This window comes from Scylla paramamosain, chromosome 14 (assembly GCF_035594125.1).
Source record: "Scylla paramamosain isolate STU-SP2022 chromosome 14, ASM3559412v1, whole genome shotgun sequence".
Classification (NCBI taxonomy): domain Eukaryota; kingdom Metazoa; phylum Arthropoda; class Malacostraca; order Decapoda; family Portunidae; genus Scylla; species Scylla paramamosain.
The window spans coordinates 8,844,716-8,852,422 of NC_087164.1; the positions used below are offsets into that span (position 1 = coordinate 8,844,716).

Below are 7,707 nucleotides of genomic sequence, written 5' to 3' on the forward strand. Positions count from 1 at the left end.
AACTTCAACTGTAATAATAATAATAGCAATAATAATAATAATAATAATAATAATAATAATAATAATAATAATAATAATAATAATAATAATAATAATGATAATAAATACTACTACTACTACTTCTACTACTACTACTACTACTACTACTACTACTACTACTACTACTACTACTACTACTAAAAATAATAATAAATACTAATAATGATAATAATAATAATAATAATAATAATAATAATAATAATATTATTATTATTATTATTATTATTATTATTATTATTATTATTATTATTATTATTATTATTATTAATAGACTCTGGACTCGTCATTACTAACCATCAAATCTATTTGTGGCGAGACTAGGCACTGACACCCTCGCCTGGCTTACTTGGCACATCAGGCAGGATATCATCTCTTAGTTACACTTAATTACGAAGGTATCAGAGATGTGGGGTTTTTACATTCCCAGGCCAGTGAAAGCCCGGCGTTTGCCTGGGAGGCACCGTTCCTTTCCCTCTGGGGTCCTGTCTTGCTTCAGGTCCCAGGGAATACAAATACAGAACGGCGCTCGGGAATACAAGTACAGAACGGCGCTCAGGAATACAACTACGGAACGGCGCTCGGGAACACAATTACGGAGCGGCGCTCGGGACTACACAATAATAATAATAATAATAATAATAATAATAATAATAATAATAATAATAACAATGATAATAGTAAAAATATATTTATGAGTTATTTTGGCAAGCACAACAACAACAACAACAACAACAACAACAACAACAACAACAACAACAACAACACTACTACTACTACTAATAATAATAATAGTAATAATAATAATGATAATAATAATGATAATAAAATATAATATTATTAATAAAGAAAATACAGAAAGATTTTCCCAGGTAACACAACAGTAAAAAAAAAAAATGAAAAAATAAATAAACACCAATCATTACTACTACTACTACTACTACTACTACTACTACTACTACTACTTCTCCTACAGTGAAAAATAATAATAATACCAAAGGACCTGTCATATGCCTGACAGCTTCTTGCAGCTTTCCTTAATGACTTGCGTCTCCTGGTGTAATCCTTGACAATACAAAATTTCATGATAACGACAACAGTAATGTTAATAACAATAATAATAACAATAATAATAATAATGATAATAATAATAATAATAATAATAATAATAATAATAATAATAATAATAATAATAATAATAATAATTCTACAATGACAACTTCAATAGTTCATATAAGTTTTCTTATGAGTGTGAACCAATAGAGAGAGAGAGAGAGAGAGAGAGAGAGAGAGAGAGAGAGAGAGAGAGAGAGAGAGAGAGAGAGAGAGAGAGAGAGAGAGAGAGAGAGAGAGAGAGAGAGAGAGACCCAATAAGGTGTATGTCAACAGACAGATAAAAAAAAAAAAAAAGGAATAATCTAAAATTAGAGGACAAATTTCTTTAATTTAAAGGAGGAGGAGGAGGAGGAGGAGGAGAAAGAAGAGGAGGAGGAGGAGGGAAGGTATATGAAGTAGTTAATCGTCAAAAAAAGACAGTGTAGATTGAAATCTTGAATCATGTTTTCTTTCTAAATACACGTGAATGCATCCTTGGCTACGCCATGCAGTATCTCCCCGCTAATGGGTGCCGAAACATGGAACAGTGGGCGCTTGTTGAGTCCCACCCCTGTGAATCAACTAACCCCAGAAACAGAAGGTTTATAGCAGGACGCAGTCAAGAATGATTTTTACTTAATTTAACTTTAACAAAAAAAAAAAAAAAAAAAAAAAAAAAAATCCTTTGATAACTATATATATATATATATATATATATATATATATATATATATATATATATATATATATATATATATATATATATATATATATATATATATATATATATATATATATTTTTTTTTTTTTTTTTTTTTTTTAAGAGATCAGGACGTTGTATAAGACCAACAACAGAAAGGAAAGAAAGACTCTCTAAGGTGTAAGTCCCAGAATACAAAAAAGAAAAAACGATCATACAAAATTGAATGATAAACATCTTGAAAGGAGGATGACGACGAAGAGAAGGAGGGTATGTAAAGTGGTAAAAAAAGACACTATAGATTCAAATCTTGAATCGTATCTTTTAAGTTAATACACCTAAAAACATCCTTGACCAAGCCCTGCAGTGCCTCCGCCCGGATGGGTGCGGAAACATTTAACAGTGGGCGCTTGTTGAGCCCACCTGTGAATCAACTAACCCCAGAAGCAGGAGGTTTAAAGCAGGCCGCAGTCAAGAATAATTTTACTTCCTTTAACTTTAACTGAAAAAAAGTTTTTGATCACTTCATTAGTCACCATGATTTTTTTTTTCTATTATGAGATCTGGACACTGTGTAAGACCAACAATCGGACTGTAAGAAACGCTCTCCAAGATGCACTTACGAAACACGGTACAAAAAAAAAAAACGATCGTGAAAAATTGGGTGATAAACGGTCTAGAAAGGAGAATGAGAAGGAAGAAGAGGAGGAGACTATATGAAGTGGTCAAAAAACACATTACAGATTCAAATCCTGAATCATGTTTTCTTTGTAAATAAAGAAGATTAAATCCTTGGCCGCGCCCTCCAGTACCTCTGCCCGGATGGGTGCCGAAAAGTGGAACAGTGGGCGCTGTTTGAACCCAACCCTGTGAATCAACTAACCCCAGAAGCAGGAGGTTTAAAGCAGGCCGCAATCAATTTTGCTTCATTTTACTTAAATTCTTTGATCACTTCAACAGTCACTGTATATATATATATATATATATATATATATATATATATATATATATATATATATATATATATATATATATATATATATATATATATATATATATATATATATATATATATATATATATATATATATATATATATATATATATATATATATATATATATTTATTTATTTATTTATTTATTTATTTATTTATTTATTTATATTTATGAGATCAGGACACTGTGTAAGACCAAAAATCGGATTGAAAGAAACACACTCCGAGGTGCAAGTCCCAAACACAATACAAAAAAAGAAAAACGATCATATGAAAATGGGTGGTAAATGTCTTGAAAGGAGGATGAGGAGGAAGAAGATATATGAAGTGGTCAAAAAACACATTATAGATTCAAATCTTGAATTATATTTCTTTGTAAATAAACAAGATTAAATCCTTGACCATGCCTTTTGATTCCACCCTGCCTAGAAGAGCAATATGAGTGGAACCCCTCCCAGACATATGAAGCATACTCCGCACATGGATGGATAAGGTCCCTGTACAGAATGCGCAGCTAGATGGATGAAAAAACTGGCGGAGACGTCTCAAAATGCCAAATTTCATAGAAACTGTTTTAGCTAGAGATGAGATATGAAGTTTCCAGTTTAGATTATAAGTAAAGGACAGACTGAGGATGTTTAATATGGAAGGTGGGGGACAGTTGAGTGTCATTAAAGAAGAGGGAGTAGTTGTTTTGAAGGATGTGTCGAGTTGATAGATGGAGGAATTGAGTTTTTGAGGCACTGAACAATACTAAGTTTGCTCTGCCCCAATCAGAAATTTTAGAGAGTTCAGAAGTCAGGCACTCTGTGACTTCCCTGCGTGAACCATTTGCTTCCTGAAGGGGTGAACATATTAAAAAAGAAGTGGAAAAGTGCAGGGTGATATCATTAGTGTAGGAGTGGATAGGACAAGAAGTTTGGTTTAGAAGATTATTGATGAATAATAGGAAGAGAGTCGGAGACAGGACAGAATCCTGTGGAACATCACTGTCAATAGATTTAGGAGAAGAACAGTGACCGTCTACTACACTAGCTATAGAATGGTCAGAAAGGAAACTTGAGATGAAGTTACAAAGAGAGAGAAGGATAGAAGCCGTAGGAGGGTAGTTTGGAAACCAAAACTTTGTGCAGACTCTGTCAAAAGCTTTTGATATGTCTAAGGCAACAGCAAAAGTTTCACCAAAATCTCTGAAAGAGGATGACTAAGACTCAGCAAGGAAAGAAAGACCACTAGCAGAGCGGCCTTGATGGAAACCATACTGGCAATCAGACAGAAGGTTGTGAAGTGATATATATTTAAGAGTCTTCCTGTTGAGGATAGGCTCAAAAACTTTATACTGGCAGGAAATTAAGGCAATAGGATGGTAGTTTGAGACATTAGAATGGTTGTCCTTTTTAGGAACAGGCTGAATGTAAGCAAACTTCCAGCAAGAAGGAAATGTAGATGTTGACAGAGTTGGAGGACAATCTTCGTATGATTACCAACGATGGATAAGAAAAATCAATCAGAGAGAGAGAGAGAGAGAGAGAGAGAGAGAGAGAGAGAGAGAGAGAGAGAGAGAGAGAGAGAGAGAGAGAGAGAAAGCGCACATAATATATATATATATATATATATATATATATATATATATATATATATATATATATATATATATATATATATATATATATATATATATGACATAAAATGATTTAAAATGAAGGAAATAGTAAGAATGCCTTAGAAAAGAATAATAAACGAGGAGAGAGAGAGAGAGAGAGAGAGAGAGAGAGAGAGACAAGCCAGGGACGAGACTTAGATGCGTCCCTTTCACGTATGTACGTATTCAGCCTGAAACTTCTATGAGATTTATGAGATTTATCCGGGCAATTACTTATATTACCTACGTAAATTTTCTTACTTCCCCTTATCCATTTAATATGAGACTCACCCAGTATTTAGTAGAAGAGTTGCTCTTGACAATAAAATAATCAGTATTCATTTAGCCCCTCTAGTTTAATCAGTAGAATTTTTAGAAATAAAGTGTTTCATTAGAGTAAAGACCGCACAGGGAGCAGTGTGTGGGCGGGTGTCCGTATGTATATGTGTCGCACCCTCCCCCTTCCTTGTACCCCCCTCCCCTTAGCAGCAGAGCGGGAGAAAGGCGCATTTTTCAGTCACTATCCAGCACTTGGATGGAGCAGACATACTGAGACGTGCTCTAATATTTGTAGGAGCCTAGGGCGGGATAATAGTTGGCCGGATCAGTTGCCTTAAAGGAGTTAAGTGAGTCATTACCGGCTGTACGCCCCGGCTTGCTTATATAGAATAGGAGTCTCCATAGTAGTCTGCCAGCAAGAACAATTGTGTAAATCAGGCACTTTACTCATGGGAGTGACTCCTCAGGGGACATGTGTGTCCTGGCCGAGCTCTTGCGTAGTGAGCGGTGACTGATCCTCCTGTGTGTTCAGGGGCACTCTTTTTTTAGTAGTTTCTTGTGTCTCTTGTTAGTGACCCTGTTTTGTCTTAAATGCTACTGCTGGCTGATTCAGTTCAGCCACAGAGGACCTAAGTAATAAGCTGCGTAGTGAACTTTACTCCCTCCTCAGGTCCTGACAAGGTCTGGCGTCCAGGGGGCAGTAAACGATACTACTCGGCTTGAGGCTATAACACTCTGTTGGGCAGTGAGAGGACTGTTATGGAGAGCAGGTGCCCAACGGGCTATTATACCTTCACCATATGCGTGTTATTGTACGTTAACTGTTTTTCCTAGATGTGGTTGTCGATTCTTTCACAGCTGTGTGTGTTGAGAGTTGTTTTGAGTATTTCCCTTGTCTGTGGGTCGGTAAAACAGTCTGGAGACCTCAGCTTAGTGTGACCTGGAGTTACGACTATTGTGAATAGGGTGCAGGAGTTACAAGGGACCCTGTACACCTGTCTTTGAACCCTGCACTGAATCCTCGTAGGAGGTGGTTCAGAGAAGCTAGTCCAGGTGCGGCAGCTTTGTGAAGGGGATATATATATATATATATATATATATATATATATATATATATATATATATATATATATATATATATATATATATATATATATATATATACACATACACATACACACACACACACACACACACACACACACACAGCCATTGAATGACTTGTGTTATTGTATGGTGTTGAGCAGTGGTTCCCAAACCGGTGGCTATGTAACAGAATGTAGGGGGCCATAATCTGGGAATACGAGTATGTACATATTAAACCAAAGGTGTTTTGTAGGTAGGTAGCCAGTCAAGTGAAATTACAGGTTCAGTACAAATGGCTAGACTACATAGACAAATGAGTTTTCGACACCTACCATTTTCATCAACTTATTCCTGTGAGGCTGCATTCTCTTAACTACTCCACATTAGAATGAAATATCGCAACATAATTGAAGTGAAGCATGACCTACTGTGTGCTTTAGGTGAAACAAAACCAAGAATCACGAAGTTTGTTGATAATCTGCAACATCTCAATCACACTAAATGGAGTGGGGATCCAAGTGAAGGAAACATGAACCTGGCATGAATGTTCAAAAGCAAATGGTCTGGGAGGAGGTGGGTGTAAGGCCACTAAAGGTCATGGTTGTGGCAGTTAATTATGACTCCCTATGATCGCATTTCACTTCAGAATTATAAAGTCATCAGATTTGTCAGATTCAAATATCAGATCATATTTCGTGGGATTAATACACTTTTAAACGAGTGGAATTTTGTTTTATTTTATTTTTTTGTTTATTGTTAAAACAGCCTTCTGCAATAATTCCATTTATTGATTACTCTAAGTATAGACATATTTATGTGCATAATGTTATTTCTTTAGTACCACTTCAATAATTATATGAGATTCAGCAAAGGCAAACTACAGATCTATTAATATTTAACAAAAAAAAAAAAAAAATAGCAAATGGAATCAGTAAAATTACAAGATTTGCTAGAGCGGTCTTTATATGGACCTAATGAGTGTAGGACTGTTGACAGTCACTGTAGTCATGGGTTATGCTTGGTGGTGGGCCATGTACAAGGATCATGTACAAAAGTGGGTAACGGCCTGAAAAAGTTTGGGAACCACTGGTGTAGAGGCATGGCCAGTAATGAGGAAGAGAACCAGATGAAGATGTCAGGAATTATTATGGTGCGATGGCTGTTGGCTGATGGGAGTGTCCCTTGTTGAGAGAAGTGAAGTCATCGGGGGAGAGGAAGGAGCTGTGTCAGTAGCAGGGAAAGCAAGAGAGGCATGGCTGAGATGGTTTGGTCATGTTTTGATGATGGAGGAAGATCACCCTATGAAAAGGGCATGGAGGATCCAAGTGGAAGGGAGAATATTGAGAGGACGACAGAGATTCAGATGGGATGGAATTGAGAGAGACATGAGGCAGCTGCGACTGGGTGAAGGAGATGCACGTTTTAAAAGGCACTGGTGACAACATATAAGAGCAGAATAAGAATAAGAATTAAGGCGAAGATTATATCACTAATTTTCAATATATCACTGGTCTAGTAATATACGAGTCTCCTTGCCAGTGTCGTGACATATCTAGTGGGAAATTATGACGAAGGTGACAAGAAGGATAGATAACGAGGATGTGAAATTTAAAGAAGAGAATGCAGGAACAGGAAAAAAGCATATGGTAAACAGGGAAAGTAACAAAACCTTTGGAAAGAAGAATTACTCTTATATTCTCATACAAACAAACAAAACCTTTGGAAGGAAGAATTACCCTTATATTCTCATACAGAATTTTGCCCTGATAGTTTAAATAGAGATAGTAACATAGGATAACGCACTTTACTCTTAGAGACGCGATATATATATATATATATATATATATATATATATATATATATATATATATAT

At 35.6% G+C, this 7,707-nt stretch overlaps 1 long non-coding RNA gene across 2 annotated transcripts in view; it reads left to right on the forward strand.

Moving 5' to 3' along the window:
• The window catches only part of LOC135106807 (uncharacterized), a 76,510-nt gene that overhangs the window by 52,527 nt on the left and 16,276 nt on the right, over nt 1-7,707 (forward strand). The window lies entirely within an intron of this gene.